The 20,299-nt window shown below is 48.9% G+C and overlaps 1 long non-coding RNA gene across 8 annotated transcripts in view; it reads right to left on the reverse strand.

Annotated features, from left to right (window-relative positions):
• LOC129523740 (uncharacterized) overlaps positions 1 to 20,299 on the reverse strand; it is a 243,518-nt gene that overhangs the window by 13,094 nt on the left and 210,125 nt on the right. For 3 of the 8 annotated variants that reach the window (XR_010134576.1, XR_010134573.1, XR_010134577.1), the window contains exons 5-11: positions 16,525 to 16,641; positions 12,290 to 12,480; positions 10,175 to 10,232; positions 9,849 to 10,081; positions 1,956 to 2,013; positions 1,630 to 1,862; positions 664 to 854 (exon numbers count right to left, since the gene is read on the reverse strand). This is a non-coding gene — a long non-coding RNA (uncharacterized lncRNA). Of the gene's footprint in view, positions 1 to 663; positions 855 to 1,629; positions 1,863 to 1,955; positions 2,014 to 9,848; positions 10,082 to 10,174; positions 10,233 to 12,289; positions 12,481 to 15,990; positions 16,126 to 16,524; positions 16,642 to 17,267; positions 17,472 to 20,299 lie in introns of those variants that run through there. The other 5 variants (XR_010134580.1, XR_010134574.1, XR_010134578.1 and 2 more) reach the window with 4 other exon arrangements.

Raw genomic sequence — 20,299 nt, forward strand, 5'->3', positions numbered from 1 at the left:
AATCTTACTTCTGGGGAGACAATTCAATCTAAACAAAAGGTCATCTGTACACACACAGTAAAAATCTGGGAGTAACTGAAGACAGAGTTGGTAAGTGAAATAAGAAACAGTTCTAAGAAATTAAACTATGGTATCAATAGGCACCTGGTATAAAAGGTCAGTTGATGTTAGCTGCTACTTTTTTGTTGTTTTGAGACAGGGTCTCACTCTGTCACCCAGGCTGGAGTGCAGAGGCCTGATCATGACTCACTGCAGTCTCAGCCTCCCTGGGCTCCAGTGATCCTCCCACCTCAGCCTCCCAAGTAGCTGGGACTACAGGAACGTGCCACCACACTAGGCTAATTCATGTATTTTTCTGTAGGGATGGTGACTCCCCCTTTGTTTCCAAGGCCTATCGCAAACTCTTGGCCTCAAGCCATCCTCCTGCCTCAGCCTCCCAAAGTGTTGCGATTACCAGTGTGAGCCACCACACCTGGCCAGCTGCTACTTTTAGAAATATTATTATTATTCTTCCACTCCATTAAAAATTATTATTTTCAAGGCTATGCAACAGTATGTATCTTACAGCGTAATTGTAAAAACATAAACAGTTGCCGTCCCTCAGTATACAGAATTAGTTACAGCCCCCCATCTCTGCATATACCAAAATCCATGCTTACTCACATTTCGCTGTCACTCCTCTGGAATCCACGTATACGAAAATACCAAATATTAGTTGGGCATAGTGGCAAGCACCTGTAGTCTCAGCCACGTGGGAGGTTGAGATGGGAGGATCGCTTCAGCCTGGAAGGTTGAGGCTGCAGTCAGCTGCGATAGCACTACTACCCTCCAGCCTCGGACAACAGAGGGAGACCCTGTCTCAGAAAAAAGAAAACAAAATAAAACAGGTTAGAAATTGTAATGAGGTCTGTTGGGCAAAATTCCATATAAGCAAAGTATAAATTAGTGAAGCAAATCGTGATAAATTAGTACGATTGACTTTCTGGAGTTTCTGACAATAAAAGTAAGGAAAATGCAGAACACAAAGACAGAGAGTAAAAAGAGAAATTAGGAAAGCATTCTACGTGTTTAATAGGAAGACACTGACTGTGTTCGTGCAGCGGCAGTATGTCATGACATGACATACTTTGGAGAGAAGTTAACAGATGAGGAAGTTGATAAAAATCATCAGAGCAGCAAAATACTGGTAGCGACACTCAAGGAAACCACGAAATTTCCATAACTTATGTCAGCAAAGTGGGAATATTGTACAGTGTGTGTTGAAGTTCCTATACAACATTGTTTATCTGCCGTTTGTTTGTTTGTAAGGAATGTATATACTAAAAGTTCTTCTTGCTGTCAAAAGAATATGTGTGAATAAGTCATTTTAACTTATTCTTCTGTTTTTCTTTTATCTTCCTGCCATCATCCCACAGCCTTACTTTAGAAATTTTTTCTTTAGAAAATTGAACAAGTGCTCCTTGTGGTGGCACATACCTCGAGGATGGGAGGCAGGGGTGGAAGGGTCACTTGAGGCCATTAGTTTGACAGCAGCCTGGCCAACAAAGTGAGACCCCATGTCTGCAAAACAATTTAAAAAGTAGCCAAGTATCATCATGTATACCTACAGTCCCAGCTAACTCAACTTACGGAGAAAGTTCAGGGCCTGGAGAGAAGGCTGGGCGGCAGGAGCTGGGTCTAAAGAGGCCATTGTAACGATGGAGCTGTGCCTGTGGAGGCTGTTGTGAGGCAGTAGGCTCATCTGCGGAGACTGCCGTGAGGTAGGGTATGGGCCTAAATAGGCCATTGTGAGTCATGAGCTTGGTCTGTAGAGGCTGACTGGAGAGAGTTCTGGGCCTGGCGAGGCTGCCGGGAGGTAGGAGCTGGGCCAAAAGATTTAAGCACATTTACGTTGATTAGGCACTTCATTTCCATTATTACACTGGAATATATAATAAAATAATTACAGAACTCACCATAATGTAGAATCAGTGGGCGTGTTAAGCTTGTTTTCCTGAAACTGGATGGTCCCACCTGAGCGTGATGGGAGAAAGTGACAGATCAATAGGTATTAGATTCTCATAAGAACAGCGCAACCTAGATCCCTCACATGCACGGTTCACAACAGGGTGCGTTCTCCTATGAGAATCTAATGCTGCTGCTCATCTGAGAAGGTGGAGCTCAGGCGGGAATGTGAGCAAAGGGGAGTGGCTGTAAATACAGACGAAGCTTCCCTCACTCCCTCACTCGACACCACTCACCTGCTGTGTGGCTCCTTACGGCTCCATGGCTCAGGGGTTGGGGACCCCTGCTCAAGTGCATCCAAAGCGACCCTTCCCACACCAGTCTTCATAGTAGTCAAGGGCAGCAACGAATTAGCTCCCAAGGCATATGCATCAGCTGGCATTTCGTCACAATCAACAGTAAGTGGTAGCTTGAGTCATTGTGAGGTCACTTCCTGGAAATCACCCTAAACCTGCGCCCTGACCCTAAAACCCCAACCCTGGGCCCTGACCCTAAAACCCTAACACTGGGCCCTGACACTAATAACCTAACACTGGGCCCTGGCCCTGAGCCTAAAACCCCAAACCAGGGTCCCGGCCCTGACCTTAAACAACCCTAAAGCTGGGCCCCGGCACTGAACCTAAAACAACCCTAACACTGGGCCCCGGACCTGACCCTAAAACAACCCTAACCCTGGGCCCCGGACCTGACCCTGAAACAAGCCTAAACCTGGGCCCTGGCCCTGAACCTAAAAAAATCCTAACCCTGGGCCCTGGCCCTTTCCCTAAAACAACCCTAAACATGGGCCTTGGCCCTGATCCTAAAACAACCCTAAACCTGGGCCCTGGCCATGACCCTAAAACAACCCTAACGCTGGGCCCTGGCCATGACCCTAAAACAACCCTAACCCTGAGCCCTGGCCCTGACCCTAAAACAACCCTAACCCTGGGCCCTGGCCCTGACCCTAAAACAACCCTAAACCTGGGCCCTGGCCCTGACCCTAAAACCACCCTAAACCTGGGCCCTGGCCCTGACCGTAAAACAAGCCTAACACTGGGCCCTGACCCTGACCCTAAAACAACCCTAACCCTGGGCCCTGGCCCTGAACCTAAAACAACCCTAACCCTGGGCCCTGTCCCTGATCCTAAAACAAGCATGACCCTGGGCCCTGACCCTTACCCTTAAACAACCCTAACCCTGGGCCCTGGCCCTGACCCTAAAAAAAGCTGCACCCTGGGCCCTGGCCCTGACCCTAAAACAACCCTAACCCAGTGCCCTGGCCCTGACCCTAAAACAACCCTAACCCTGGGCCTTGGCCCTGACCCTAAAACAAACCCACCCCTGGGCCCTCACCCTAAAACAACCCTAACCCTGGGCCATCACCCTGAAACAAACCTAACACTGGGCCCTGACCATAAAACAACCCTAACCCTGAGCCCTGACCCTAAAACAACCCTAACCCTGGGCCCTGATGCTAAAACAAGCCTAACCATGGGCCCTGACCCTGACCCAAAACAAGCCTAACCCTGGGCCCAGGCCCTTTACCTAAAACAAACCTAACCATGAGCCTTGGCCCTGACCCTAAAACAAGCCTAAATCTGGGCCCTGGCCCTGACCCTACAACAACCCTAAACCTGGGCCCTGGCCCTGACCCTAAAAGAACCCTAAACCTGGGCCCTGGCCCTGACCCTAAAACAACCCTAACACTGGGCCCTGGCCCTGACCCTAAAACAAGCCTAACGCTGGGCCCTAGCCCTGACCCTCAAACAACCCTAACCCTGGGCCCTGGCCCTGACCCTAAAACAAACCAAACCCAGGGCCCTCACCCTAAAACAACCCTAACCCTGGGCCCTGACCCTAAAACAACCCTAACCCTGGGACCTGACCCTAAAACAACCCTATCCCTGGGCCCTGATCCTAAAACAAGCCTAACCCTGGGCCGCGACCCTAAAAAATCCCTAACCCGGGCCCTGGCACTAAAACAAGCCTAACCCTGGGCCCTGGCCCTGACCCTAAAACAAGCCTAACCCTGGGCCGTGGCCGTGACCCTAAAACAAGCCTAACCCTGGGCCCTGACCCTGACCCTAAAACAAGCCTAACCCTGGGCCCTGGCCCTGACCCTAAAACAAGCCTAACACTGGGCCCTGGCCCTGACCCTAAAACAACCCTAACCCTGGGCCCTGTCCCTGACCCTAAAACAAGCCTAACACTGGGCCCTGGCCCTGATCCTAAAACAAGCCTAACCCTGGGCCCTGGCGCTGACCCTAAAACAAGCCTAACCCTGGGCCCTGGCCCTGACCCTAAAACAACCCTAACCCTGGGCCCTGGCCCTGACCGTAAAACAACCCTACCCTTGGGACCTGGCCCTGACCTAAAACAACCCTAACCCTGGGACCTGGCCCGGACTCTAAAACAACCCTAAACCACGGCCCTGGCCTTGACCCTAAAACAACCCTAAACCTGGGCCCTGGCCCTGACCCTAAAATAAGCCTAACCCTGGGCCCTGGCCCTGACCCTAAAACAACCATAACCCTGGGCCCTGGCCCTGACCCTAAAACAAGCCTAAACCTGGGCCCTGGCCCTGACCCTAAAACAACCCTAAACCTGGGCCGTGGCCCTGACCCTAAAACAAGCCTAACCCTGGGCCCTCACCCTGACACTAAAACAACCCAAACACTCGGACCTGGCCTTAACCCTGACCCTAAAACAACCCTAACACTGGGCCCGCTGCGACCCTAAAACAAGCCTAACCCTGGGCCCTGGCCCTGACCCTAAAACAAGCCTAACCCTGGGCCCAGGTCCTGACCCTAAAACAAGCCTAACCCTGGGCCCTGGCCCTGACCCTATAACAACCCTAACCCTGGGCCCTGACCCTGACCCTAAAACAACCCTAACCCTGGGACCTGACCGTGACCCTAAAACAAGCCTAACCATGGGCCCTGGCACTGACCCTAAAACAACCCTAACCTTGGGCCCTGGCACTAAAACAACCCTAACCCTGGGCCCTGACCCTGACCCTAAAACAACCCTAACGCTGAGCCCTGGCCCTGACCGTAAAACACCCCTAAACCTCGGCCCTGGCCCTGACCCTAAAACAACCCTAATGCTGGGCCCTGGCCCTGACCTAAAACAACCCTGACCCTGGGCCCTGACCCTGACCCTAAAACAACCCTAATCGTAGGCCCTGGCACTAAAACAAGCCTAACCCTGGGCCCAGGTCCTGACCCTAAAACAACCCTAACACTGGGCCCTGGCCCTGACCTTAAAACAACCCTAATGCTGAGCCCTGGCCCTGACCCTAAAACAAGCCTAACCCTGGGCCCTGGCCCTGACCCTAAAACAAGCCTAACCCTGGGCCCTGGCCCTGACCCTAAAACAAGCCTAATCCTGGGCCCTGGCCCTGACCCTAAAACAAGCCTAACAGTGGGCCCTGGCCCTGACCCTAAAACAACCCTAATGCTGGGCCCTGGCCCTGACCTAAAACAACCCTGACCCTGGGCCCTGACCCTGACCCTAACACAACCCTAACCCTGGGCCCTGGCACTAAAACAAGCCTAACCCTGGGCCCAGGTCCTGACCCTAAAACAACCCTAACCCTGGGCCCTGGCCCTGAAGCTAAAACAACCCTAACCCTGGGCCCTGGCCATCACCCCACAACAACCCTAACCCTGGGCCCTGACCCTGACCCTACAACAACCCTAACCCTGGGCCCTGGCCCTGACCCTAAAACAACCCTAACCCTGGGCCCTGGCCCTGACCCTAAAACAACCCTAACCCTGGGCCCAGGCCCTGACCCTAAAACAACCCTGACCCTAAAACAACCCTAACCCTGGGCCCTGGCCCTGACCCTAAAACAATCCTAACCCTGGGCCCTGACCCTAGAACAAGCCTAAACCTGGGCCCTGACCCTAGAACAACCCTAACCCTGGGCCCTGACTCTAAAACAAGCCTAACCCTGGGACCTGACCCTAAAACAACCCTAACCCTGGGCCCTGTCCTTGACCCTAAAACAACCCTAACCCTGGGCCCTGGCCCTGACCCTAAAACAACCCTAACCCTGGGCCCTGGCACTAAAACAAGCCTAACCCTGGGCCCAGGTCCTGACCCTAAAACAACCCTAAACCTGGGCCCTGGCCCTGACCCTAAAACAACCCTAACGCTGGGCCTTGGCCCTGACCCTAAAACAACCCCAACCCTGGGCCCTGGCCCTGACCCTAAAACAAGCCTAACCCTGGGCCCTGGCCCTGACCCTAAAACAACCCTAACCCTGGGCCCTAGCCCTGACCCTAAAACAAGCCTAACACTGGGCCCTGGCCCTGACCCTAAAACAAGCCTAACCGTGGGCGCTCGACCTGACCCTAAAACAAGCCTAACCCTTGGCCCTGGACCTGACCCTAAAACAACCCTAACCCTGGGACCTGGCCCTGACCCTAAAACAAGCCTAACCATGGGCCCTGGCCCTGACCCTAAAACAAGCCTAACCCTGGGCCCTGACCCGGACCCTAAAACAACCCTAAACCTGGGCCCTGGCACTGACCCTAAAACAACCCTAACCCTAGGCCGTGGCCCTGACCCTAAAACAACCCTAAACCTGGGCCCTGGCCCTGACCCTAAAACAAGCCTAACCCTGGGCCCTGGCCCTGACCCTAAAACAAGCCTAACCATGGGCCCTGGCACTGACCCTAAAACAACCCTAACCTTGGGCCCTGGCACTAAAACAACCCTAACCCTGGGCCCTGACCCTGACCCTAAAACAACCCTAACGCTGAGCCCTGGCCCTGACCCTAAAACACCCCTAAACCTGGGCCCTGGCCCTGACCCTAAAACAATCCTAATGCTGGGCCCTGGCCCTGACCTAAAACAACCCTGACCCTGGGCCCTGACCCTGACCCTAAAACAACCCTAATCCTGGGCCCTGGCACTAAAACAAGCCTAACCCTGGGCCCAGGTCCTGACCATAAAACAACCCTAACCCTGGGCCCTGGCCCTGACCTTAAAACAACCCTAACGCTGGGCCCTGGCCCTGACCCTAAAACAACCCTAACCCTGGGCCCTGGCCCTGACCCTAAAACAAGCCTAACCCTGGGCCCTGGCCCTGACCCTAAAACAAGCCTAATCCTGGGCCCTGGCCCTGACCCTAAAACAAGCCTAACAGTGGGCCCTGGCCCTGACCCTAAAACAACCCTAATGCTGGGCCCTGGCCCTGACCTAAAACAACCCTGACCCTGGGCCCTGACCCTGACCCTAACACAACCGTAACCCTGGGCCCTGGCACTAAAACAAGCCTAACCCTGGGCCCAGGTCCTGACCCTAAAACAACCCTAACCCTGGGCCCTGGCCCTGAAGCTAAAACAAGCCTAACCCTGGGCCCTGGCCTTCACCCCACAACAACCCTAAACCTGGGCCCTGGCCCTGACCCTACAACAACCCTAACCCTGGGCCCTGGCCCTGACCCTAAAACAACCCTAACCCTAGGCCCTGGCCCTGACCCTAAAACAACCCTAACCCTGGGCCCTGGACCTGACCCTAAAACAACCCTGACCCTAAAACAACCCTAACCCTGGGCCCTGGCCCTGACCCTAAAACAATCCTAACCCTGGGCCCTGACCCTAGAACAAGCCTAACCCTGGGCCCTGACCCTAGAACAACCCTAACCCTGGGCCCTGACCCTAGAACAACCCTAACCCTGGGCCCTGACCCTAAAACAACCCTAACCCAGGGCCCTGGCCCTGACCCTAAAACAACCCTAAACCTGGGCCCTGGCCCTGACACTAAAACAACCCTAACCCTGGGCCCTGACCCTGAAACAACCCTAACCCTGGGCCCCGGCGCTGGGCCTAAAACAACCCTAAACCTGGGCCCCGGCCCTGGGCCTGAAACAACCCTAACCCTGGGCCCCAGCCCTGGGCCTGAAACAACCCTAACCCTGGGCCCTGGCCCTGACCCTGAAACAACCCTAACCCCGGGCCTCGGCCCTGACCCTAAAACAACCCTAACCCTGGGCCCCGGCCCTGACCCTAAAACAACCCTTACCCTGGGCCCCGGCCCTGACCCTAAAACAACCCTAGCCCTGGGCCCCGGCCCTGAGCCTAAAACAACCCTAACCCTGGGCCCCGGCCCAGAGCCTAAAACAACCCTAACCCTGGGCCCTGGCCCTGAGCCTAAAACAACCCTAACCCTGGGCCCCGGCCCTGACCCTAAAACAACCCTAAACCTGGGCCCCGGCCCTGACCCTAAAGCAACCCTAACCCTGGGCCCCTGCCCTGACTCTAAAGCAACCCTAACCCTGGGCCCCGGTCCTGACCCTAAAACAACCCTAATCCTGGGCCCCGGCCCTGACCCTAAAACAACCCTAACCCTGGGCCCCGGCCCTGACCCTAAAACAACCCTAACCCTGGGCCCCGGCCCTGACCCTAAAACAACCCTAACCCTGGGCCCCGGCCCTGACCCTAAAACAACCCTAACCCTGGTCCCCGGCCCTGACCCTAAAACAACCCTAACCCTGGGCCCTGGCCCTGACCCTAAAACAACCCTAACCCTGGGCCCCGGACCTGACCCTAAAACATCCCTAACCCTGGGCCCTGGCCCTGACCCTAAAACAACCCTCACCCTGGACCCCGGCCCTGACCCTAAAACAACCCTAACCCTGGTCCCCGGCCCTGACCCTAAAACAACCCTAACCCTGGGCCCCGGCCCTTACCCTAAAACAACCCTAACCCTGGGCCCCGGCCCTGACCCTAAAACAACCCTAACCCTGGGCCCCGGCCCTGACCCTAAAACAACCCTAACCCTGGGCCCCGGCCCTGACCCTAAAACAACCCTAAACCTGGGTCCCGGCCCTGACCCTAAAACAACCCTAACCCTGGGCAGCGGCCCTGACCCTAAAACAACCCTAACCCTGGGCCCCGGCCGTGTGCCTAAAACAACCCTAACCCTGGGCCCCGGCCCTGACCCTAAAACAACCCTAACCCTGGGCCCCGGCCCTGACCCTAAAACAACCCTAAACCTGGGCCCTGGCCCTGACCCTAAAACAACCCTAACCCTGGGCACCGGCCCTGACCCTAAAACAACCCTAACCCTGGGCCCCGGCCGTGTGCCTAAAACAACCCTAACCCTGGGCCCCGGCCCAAATTGTAATGAGGTCTGTTGGGCAAAATTCCATATAAGCAAAGTATAAATTAATGAAGCTAATCGTGATAAATTAGTACGATTCACTTTCTGGAGTTTCTGACAATAAAAGTAAGGAAAATGCAAAACACAAAGACAGAGAGTAAAAGGAGAAATTAGGAAAGCATTCTACATGTTTAATAGGAAGACACTGGCCGTGTTCGTGCAGCGGCAGTATGTCGTGACATGACATACCTTGGAGAGAAGTTAACAGATGAGGAAGTTGATAAAAATCTTCAGAGAAGCAAAATACTGGTAGCGACACTCAAGGAAACCACGAAATTTCCATAACTTATGTCAGCAAAGTGGGAATATTGTACAGTGTGTGTTGAAGTTCCTATACAACATTGTTTATCTGCCGTTTGTTTGTTTGTAAGGAATGTATATACTAAAAGTTCTTCTTGCTGTCAAAAGAATATGTGTGAATAAGTCATTTTAACTTATTCTTCTGTTTTTCTTTTATCTTCCTGCCATCATCCCACAGCCTTACTTTAGAAATTTTTTCTTTAGAAAATTGAACAAGTGCCCCTTGTGGTGGCACATACCTCGAGGATGGGAGGCAGGGGTGGAAGGGTCACTTGAGGCCATTAGTTTGACAGCAGCCTGGCCAACAAAGTGAGACCCCATGTCTGCAAAACAATTTAAAAAGTAGCCAAGTATCATCATGTATACCTACAGTCCCAGCTACCTCAACTTACGGAGAAAGTTCAGGGCCTGGAGAGAAGGCTGGGAGGCAGGAGCTGGGTCTAAAGAGGCCATTGTAACGATGGAGCTGTGCCTGTGGAGGCTGTTGTGAGGCAGTAGGCTCATCTGCGGAGACTGCCGTGAGGTAGGGTATGGGCCTAAATAGGCCATTGTGAGTCATGAGCTTGGTCTGTAGAGGCTGACTGGAGAGAGTTCTGGGCCTGGCGAGGCTGCCGGGAGGTAGGAGCTGGGCCAAAAGATTTAAGCACATTTACATTTATTAGGCACTTCATTTCCATTATTACACTGGAATATATAATAAAATAATTATAGAACTCACCATAATGTAGAATCAGTGGGCGTGTTAAGCTTGTTTTCCTGAAACTGGATGGTCCCACCTGAGCGTGATGGGAGAAAGTGACAGATCAATAGGTATTAGATTCTCATAAGAACAGCGCAACCTAGATCCCTCACATGCACGGTTCACAACAGGGTGCGTTCTCCTATGAGAATCTAATGCTGCTGCTCATCTGAGAAGGTGGAGCTCAGGCGGGAATGTGAGCAAAGGGGAGTGGCTGTAAATACAGACGAAGCTTCCCTCACTCCCTCACTCGACACCACTCACCTCCTGCTGTGTGGCTCCCTACAGCTCCATGGCTCAGGGGTTGGGGACCCCTGCTCAAGTGCATCCAAAGCGACCCTTCCCAAACCAGTCTTCACAGTGGTCAAGGGCAGCAACCACTTAGTTCCCAAGGCATGTGCCTCAGCTGGCATTTCGTCACAATCAACAGTAAGTGGTAGCTTGAGTCACTGTGAGGTCACCTACTGGAAATCACCAGCATCCCATTTCCCACTGGCAAAGAGCTCAGCACTGCCCCCTGGGAAACCAAACCTATGCACAAATCCCATCTGTGTGGGTTTATCTCCTGGGACCCTTCCTAACATATTAGTCAGAGTCCAATCAGGAAGCATAAACCACTCAAAAGTTGAAAGTGGTAAAATTTAATACGGAGAATTATTCATTATAACAGGTGAACAGCATAATGAGAGATTGGCTAGCACAAAGTAAACAGAACGCTAGAGAATACAGGACTAGCCCAGGCCAGGCATGGTGGCTCATGCCTGAAATTCCAGCAATTTGAGAAGCTAATGCAGGAGGATTGCTTAAGGCCAGGAGCTAGAGACCGGTCTGGACAGCACAGTGAGAACCTGTCTCCATCCAAAAGAAGAAAAAGTTAGCTGGGGGTGGTGGTGCACACTTGTAGTCCCAGCTACTCGGAATGCTGAAGTTTGAGCCTGGGAGGTCAAGGCTGCAGCGAGGCATGATTATGCCACTACAGTCCAGCCTGGTGACAGAGCAAGACCCTGTCTCAAAGAACAAAACAACAACAACCATTTACAGACAGAAAAGAAATAGAGCCAATAAGCTGATGAAAGATGTTGAAATGTGACAAGTAACATGAAGTCTTTTGTCTATTTAAAATAATCAAACAAAAAATGACTTACTAAATTATAATACCCTGTGCTGGCAAAGGTGCAGTGAAATGGGCACTTTCTTATACTATGAGGGGTGTTTACATTGTGTATAAGCCTTCCTGGGTAAAGTCTGTCAATTTTTTAAAATAATGGAGACAGGGTCTCACCATACTGCCATACTGCCTCCTCCAACTCTTGTCCTCAAGCAATCCTCCTCTCTTAGCCTCCCAAAGTGCTAAGAGTATAGCTGGGAGGCACCCAAAACCCTGTCAATTTACATCAAGGGTAATGAGAATGTCCATTCACCATGACTCACAGTAATCTTACTTCTGGGGAGACAATTCAATCTAACCGAAAGGTCATCTGCACACACACAGTAAAAATCTGGGAGTAACTGAAGACAGAGTTGGTAAGTGAAATAAGAAACAGTTCTAAGAAATCAAACCATGGTATCAATAGGCACCTGGTATAAAAGGTCAGTAGATGTTAGCTGCTACTTTTTTGTTGTTTTGAGACAGGGTCTCACTCTGTCACCCAGGCTGGAGTGCAGAGGCCTGATCATGACTCACTGCAGTCTCAGCCTCCCTGGGCTCCAGTGATCCTCCCACCTCAGCCTCCCAAGTAGCTGGGACTACAGGAACGTGCCACCACACTAGGCTAATTCATGTATTTTTCGGTAGGGATGGTGACTCCCCCTTTGTTTCCAAGGCCTATCACAAACTCTTGGCCTCAAGCCATCCTCCTGCCTCAGCCTCCCAAAGTGTTGCGATTACCAGTGTGAGCCACCACACCTGGGCAGCTGCTACTTTTGGCAGTATTATTATTATTCCACTCAATTAAAAATTATTATTTTGAAGGCTATGCAACAGTATGTATCCTACAGCATAATTGTAAAAACATATACAGTTGCCGTCCCTCAGTATACAGAATTAGTTGCAGCCCCCCATCTCTGCATATACCAAAATCCATGCTTACTCACGTTTCGCTGTCACCTCTCTGGAATCCACGTATACGAAAATTCCAAATATTAGTTGGGCATAGTGGCAAGCACCTGTAGTCTCAGCCACGTGGGAGGTTGAGATGGGAGGATCGCTTCAGCCTGGAAGGTTGAGGCTGCAATCAGCTGCGATAGCAGTACTACCCTCCAGCCTTGGACAACAGAGGGAGACCCTGTCTCAGAAAAAAAAAACAAAATAAAACAGGTTAGAAATTATAATGAGGTCTGTTGGGCAAAATTCCATATAAGCAAAGTATAAATTAATAAAGCAAATCGTGATAAATTAGTACGATTGACTTTCTGGAGTTTCTGACAATAAAAGTAAGGAAAATGCAGAACACAAAGACAGAGAGTAAAAAGAGAAATTAGGAAAGCATTCTACATGTTTAATAGGAAGACACTGGCCGTGTTCGTGCAGCGGCAGTATGTCGTGACATGACATACCTTGGAGAGAAGTTAACAGATGAGGAAGTTGATAAAAATCGTCAGAGAAGCAAAATACTGGTAGCGACACTCAAGGAAACCACGAATTTTCCATAACTTATGTCAGCAAAGTGGGAATATTGTACAGTGTGTGTTGAAGTTCCTATACAACATTGTTTATCTGCCGTTTGTTTGTTTGTAAGGAATGTATATACTAAAAGTTCTTCTTGCTGTCAAAAGAATATGTGTGAATAAGTCATTTTAACTTATTCTTCTGTTTTTCTTTTATCTTCCTGCCATCATCCCACAGCCTTACTTTAGAAATTTTTTCTTTAGAAAATTGAACAAGTGCTCCTTGTGGTGGCACATACCTCGAGGATGGGAGGCAGGGGTGGAAGGGTCACTTGAGGCCATTAGTTTGACACCAGCCTGGCCAACAAAGTGAGACCCCATGTCTACAAAACAATTTAAAAATTAGCCAAGTATCGTCATGTATACCTACAGTCCTAGCTACTCAGGAGGGTCAGGTAGGAGTATCCTTAGCCCAGGAGTTCAAGGCTGCAGTGAGCTGTGATAGCACTACTGTACTCAAGCCTGGGTGACAGGGTGAGACCCCATCTCCTACAATAAAAAACAAAGAAAAAAAATAGTTCAAGTAGCAAGTTGTATGTGGCTTAGTCTGAATATTTGTAAACTAGAAATTCTCAGTCTTTTGGGGTCTAACATCCCTTTACCTTTTTTAACTTTATTGAAGATCTCTAGGACTATTTCTTTCTGTTGATAATTATATGAAAACTAGAAAATAAGACCCAAATTTTTAAATATTATTCATCACATATTAAAGCCATTACATGTTGACGTAAGATTTTAAAAATATTTAATATTCATTACATATTAATAATAAAACCATTACATGTTGATATAATACTTTTTTTTCTTTGAGACAAAGTCTTGTTCTCTTGCCCAGGTTGGAGTGAAGTGGCTCAATCTCAGCTCATTGCAACCTCCGCCCCGCAGGTTCAAGTGATTCTCCTACCTCAGCCTCCCAAGTAGCTGGGATTACAGGCGTCCACTACCATGTCCAGCTAATTATTGTATTTTCTTAGTAGAGAAGGAGTTTCACCATGTTGGCAAGGCTGGTCTTGAACTCTTGACCTCAGGTGATCCACCCGCCTGGGTCTCCCTAAGTGCTGGGATTACAGGTGTGAGCCACCGCGCCCACCCCGATTAATGTATGTTTTAAAACACTGATTAGTCAGGCAACAACACCGGGCAGGGGTCTCCTCATTCCCAGCGACGCAAACCCCACTGCACGGCTGAGGGGTTGCAAGGGCTGCAGAGCCAAAAGGCTCTGACTTGAGATATTATTTTACTTGTATTTTTATTTGTATTGTGAGACAGGTACTGCTCTGTCACCCAGACTGGAGTGCAGCTGTGCATTTACAGCTCGCTGCAGCCTCGACCTCCTGGGCTCAAGCCATCTTCCTGCCTCAGCTCCCCAGTAGCTGGTAGTACAGTTGAGTGTCACCATGCCTGGTTATTTTTTTAATTTTTTTGTAGAGTGAGGGTTCTTGCTATGTTGCCCAAGCTGGCCTCAAACTCCTGACCTCAAGAGATCTGCCCACTTCAGCCTCCTGAGTAGCTGAAACTACAAGTACACATCACCATGCCTAGCTACATTTATTTCATTTTGAAAAATATTTTTGTAAAGAGCAGATCTTGCTGTGTTGTCCAGGCTGGTCTTGAACACCTGACCTTAAAAGATACTCGCACCTCTGCTTACCAAAGAGCTGGGACTACAGGCATGAGCCATTGCAATGAGCCTGAAGAGATTTCTTTAATCTAGCATCCCATACTTGGTAGGATTGGGAAAGGCAGTAGTGTTTTTTAAAATTACTTAATAATTTCAGTAACAATCAAACTCAACCTTGACCCCTGCCTTCTCTCACACCCCATATCCAGTCTGTCAGGAAATCCTGTTGATTGTCTTCGACATCTACTAAAGATCCCCACCCAGCAACTCCCTGGCCTCCTCCCCTACTTCTCCCCTCTGACCATCTCTCAACACCACCACGACCCTGGTCAGGACCACCATCATCTCCTGCCTGGATGTTGCCAAAGCTTGGCCCCCATGCTTCTATCACATCTTCCCACAGTCTTTCTCAACTCAGCAGCCAGAGAATGCTTTTAAATCGGGAGACAGATTATGTCGCCTCTCTGCTCAGAACCCTCCCGCAGTTCCCATCTGAGTCAGAGTAAAAGCCAAAGCCCCACCAATAACCTCCCAGGGCTTATGTGATCTGTATTTATCCCCACCCAGCAACTCCCTGGCTCCCTCCCCTAATTCTCTTCCTCTCTCCATCTGCTCCATGGGCCTCCTTCCAGAGCCAGAGACACACCTCAGACAGTTTATTCTATTGTTTCTGCCTACAATCCTCTTCCCTCAGCACCTTGGCCACCTCCTTCCCCTCCTTCAAATCTTTACTCAGTTTTCACTTAGGAGGCCACCCCTGACCATTCTATTTAACATTGCCATTTGTCCCCATGCCCACCATGCTCATTTCTTCTTTCTTTACTTTCTTCTTTCTTTTTTTCAAGATCTCACTGTCACCAAGGCTGGAGTGCAGTGGCGAAATCACAGCTCACTGCAGCCTTGACCACCTGGGCTCAAGTAATCTCACTTAATTTTTATTTGGTTTAAGAAAGTCTTGGTTGAGGGTGGTGGCTTATGCCTGTAATCTCAGCACTTTGGGAGGCTGAGAGAGGTATATTACTTGAGGCCAGGAGTTTGAGATCAGCCTGGGCAATATATTAAGACCCTGCCTCTACCAAAAAACAGAGTGAATGTGTGGAAGACAATTTTTCCACAGACTGGGAGTGAGGGAATAATTTCAGGATGATTCAAGTGCATTACGTATATTGTGCGCTTTATTTCTATTATTACTACATAGTAATATATAATGAAATGATTCTACAACTCACTATAACGTAGACTCAGTGGGATCTCTGAGCTTGTTTTCCTGCAACTAGACTGTCCATCTGGGGTGATGGCAGACAGTAACAGAATATCAGGCATTAGATTCTCATAAGGAGTACACAACCTAGATCCCTCACATGCACACTTCACAACAGAGTTTGTGCTCCTATGAGAATCTAATGCTGCTGCTGATCTGACAGGACATGGAGCTCAGGTGGTCATGCAAGCGATGGGAGGGGCTAGAAATACAGATGAAGTTTCCCTTCACTCGCCTGCTGCTCACCTCCAGCTCTGTGGCCCTGTGGTTGGAGACCGCTGCTCAAGTGCATTTGAAAGGATCCATCCCACGCCATTCTTCAGAGTCATCTTTACTGCTGCAGTGGTCAACTTGTAGCACCCCTAAGCTCGCAGGACATGTGCTTCAACTGGCATTTCACAATCAGCAGTATGTGGCAGCTTGAGTCATTGTGAGCTCACTTCCTGGAAATCACCAGCATCCCATATCCCATTAGCAAGGAGCTCAGCACTGCTCCTTGGATAACCAAACCTATTCCCAAATCCCATCTGTGTGTGTCTATCTCCTGGTACCCTTCCTAGCATCAATTCTGTATTTGTAGGAGTCCAATCAGGAGACACAAACCACTCAAAAGTTTAAACTAGAATGAGCAAGATGGCTCACACCTGTAATCCCAGCACTCTGGGAGGCCAAGGTGGGTGGACTGCTTTGAGCTCAGGAGTTTGAGAACAGTCTGGGAAACACGGCGAAACCTCGTCTCTACAAAAAACACAAAAATCAGCTGGGTGTGGTGGCACTTACCTGTAATCCCAGCTACTCGGGAGGCTGAGGCAGGAGAATTGCTTGAGCCTGGCAGGTGGAGGCTGCAGTGAGCAGAGGTTGTGCCACTGTACTCCAGGCTGGGTGACAGTGTGAGACCTGGTATCAAAAAGAAAAAACGTATATATATATATGTATATGTAAATTTAATATAAAAAGTATTAATTTTGGCCAGGCAAAATGGCTCATGCCTGTAATCCCAACACTTTGGGAGGCCAAGGCAGACAGATCACCTGAGGTCAGGAGTTCGAGACCAGCCTGACCAGCATAGAGAAACCCCAACCCTACTAAAAATACAAAATTAGCTGGGCATGGTGGCACATGCCTGTAATCCCAACTACTCGGGAGGCTGAGGCAGGAGAATCACTTGAACCCGGCAGGTGGAGGTTGCGCTGAGCAGAGATAGCGCTATTGCACTCCAGCCTGGGCAACAAGAGTGAAACTCCATCTCAAAAAAAAAAAAAAAGGTATTTTTACAGAGGATCAGCACAATGAGGGACACACTAGCAAAAAGTAAAGACAACTCTAGAGAATACGGAACTAGCAGAGGCCAGGCATTGTGGCTCATGCCTGTAATCCCAGCAATTTGGGAAGCCTAGGCAGGAGGATCGCTTGAGGCCAGGAGTTGGAGACCAACCAGTGTTAAATAGTGAGACTCTGTGTCTACCAAAAAAAAGAGACATTAGCCAGGTGTGGTAGTGGTGCACACCTGTAGTTCCAGCTACCTGGGAGTCTGGGGTGGGAGAAATCCCTTGAGCCTGGGAAGTCTACACTACAGTGAGCCAAGATTGTGCCACTGCACTCCAGCCTGGGCGACAGAGTGAGACCCTGTCTTAGAAAGAAAAAAGAAAAGAAAGTGTTAATCCCCCTATGGGAATCTCCTCTTCTCCTGCCCTCTCTGGAACCTCACTTGTCGGTTCTTCCTCCCACTTTCCTGTACCTTTAACCTATCCCCCACTTTTAGCTCCTTCCCATCATCATTTACATTACTCAAACTTCTTCTGTTTTAAAAACCTCTCCCTAAACTCAGGGAGAGGTCTCCTGCACACCCATTGAGCCATCTGCTCTCCCTGGTGCCTTCTCCACAGCAGCCAGAGCCATGTCTCTAATCCATGAATCTCATCAGGTTACTCCCCCAATGCATTAGTATTGGAAGCGATGGTCTGGATTACATCAATGATAGGGAATGGTGTGGATATTATTACATTAGTATTGGAAGTGATGGTGTGGATTAGATCAGTGTTAAGTCATGGTATAGATATTATTATATTAGTATTGAAAGCGATGGTGTGGATTAGATCAGTGTTAAGGCATGGTGTGGATATTACTACATTAGCACTGGAGGAGATGGTGTGGATTAGATCAGTGATGGGGCATGGTGTGGATATTATTACATTAGTATTGGAAGCGATGTTGTCGATTAGATCAGTGATAGGGCATGGTGTGGATATTATTTCATTACTATTGGAGGCGATGGTGTGGACTAGAACTGTGATAGGGCATGGTGTGGATATTATTACATTAGAATTGGAAGCGATGGTGTGGACTAGATCAGTGACAGGGCATGGTGCGGATATTACTACCGTAGTATTGGAAGGGATGGTGTGGATTAGATCAGTGATAGGACATGGTGTGGATATTATTACATTAGTATTGGAAAGGATAGTGTGGATTAGATCAGCGATTGGGCACGGTGTGGATAATATTACAGTACTATTGGAGGCGATGGTTTGGATTAGACCAGTGTTAAGGCATAGTGTGGATATGACCACATTAGTATTGGAAGGGATGGTGTGAATTAGATCAGTGTTAAGGCATGGTGTGCATATTATTACATTAGTATTGGAAGCGATGGTGTGGATTAGATCAGTGATAGGCCATGGTGTGGATATTATTACATTACTATTGGAAGCGATGGTATGGATTAGATCAGTGTTAGGGCATGGTGTGGATATTATTACATTAGTACTGGAAGCGATGGTGTGGATTAGATCAGTGGTAGGGCATGGTGTGGATATTATTACATTAGTATTGGAAGTGATGGTGTGGATTACATCAGTGATAGCGCATGGTGTGGATATTATTACATTAGTATTAGAAGCGATGGTGTGGATTAGGTCAGTGATACGGCATGGTGTGGATATTATTACATTAGTATTGGAGGCGATAGTGTGGACAAGATCAGTGTTAGGGCATGGTGCGGATATTATTATACTAGTATTGGAAGTGATGGAGTGGATTAGATCAGTGTTAAGGCATGGTGTGGATATTATTACATTAGTATTGGAAGCGATGGTGTGGACTAGATCAGTGACAGGGCATGGTGCGGATATTACTACATTAGTATTGGAAGGGATGGTGTGCATTAGATCAGTGATAGGGCATGGTGTAGATATTATTACCATACTATTGGAGGTGATGGTGTGGATTAGATCAGTGTTAAGGCATGCTGTGGATACGACCACATTAGTATTGGAAGTGATGGTGTGAATTTCATCACTGTAAAGCCATGGTGTGCATATTATTACATTAGTATTGTAAGCGATGGTGTGGATTAGATCAGTGATAGGGCATGGTGTGGATATTATTACATTAGTATTGGAAGCGATGGTGTGGATTAGATCAGTGATAGGGCATGGTGTGGATATTATTACATTAGTATTAGAAGCGATGGTGCAGATTAGATCAGTGATAGGGCATGGTGTGGATATTACTACATTAGTATTGGAAGCGATGCTGTGGATTAGATCAGTGACAGGGCATGGTGTGGATATTATTACACTAGTATTGGAAGCGATGGTGTGGATTAGATCACTGTTAAGGCATGGTGTGGATATTATTATATTAGTACTGGAGGTGATGATGTGGACTAGATCAGTGATAGGGCAAGGTGTGGATATTATTACATCAATATTGCAACCGTTGTTGTGGATTAGAACAGTGTTAGGCCATGATGTGGATAGTATTACATTACTATTGGAAGCGATGGTGTGGATTGGATCAGTGATAGGGCATGGTGTGGATATTACTACATTAGTATTGGAGGTGATGGTGTGGATAAGATCAGTGATAGGGCATGGTGTGGATATTATTACATTAGTATTGGAAGCGATGCTCTGGATTAGATCAGTGAGAGGGCATGGTGTGGATATGACCACATTAGTATTGGAAGCGATGCTGTTGATTAGATCAGTGATAGGACACGGTGTGGATATCATTACATTAGTATTGGAAGGGATGGTGTGAATTAGATCAGTGTTAAGGCATGGTGTACATATTATTACATTAGTATTGGAAGCGATGGTGTGGATGAGATCAGTGATAGGGCATGGTGTGGATATTACTACATTAGTATTGGAAGCGATGGTGTGGATTAGATCAGTGTTAGGGCATGGTGTAGATATTATGACATTACTATTGGAAGCGATGGTGTGGATTAGATCAGTGATAGGGCATGGTGTGGATGTTATTACATTAGTATTGGAAGCGATGGTGTGGATTAGATCAGTGTTAGGGCATGGTGTGGATATTATTACATTAGTATTGGAAGCGATGGTGTGGAATACATCAGTGATAGGGCATGGTGTGGATATTATTACATTAGTATTGGAAGCGATGGTGTGGATTAGATCAGTCATAGGGCATGGTGTGGATATTTTCCCATTAGTATTGGAATTGATGGTGTGGATTCGATCAGTGTTAGGGCATGGTGTGGATATTACTACATTAGTATTGGGAGCGATGGTGTCGATTTTAT

Source organism: Gorilla gorilla, chromosome 6 (genome assembly GCF_029281585.2).
Source record: "Gorilla gorilla gorilla isolate KB3781 chromosome 6, NHGRI_mGorGor1-v2.1_pri, whole genome shotgun sequence".
NCBI lineage: Eukaryota > Metazoa > Chordata > Mammalia > Primates > Hominidae > Gorilla > Gorilla gorilla.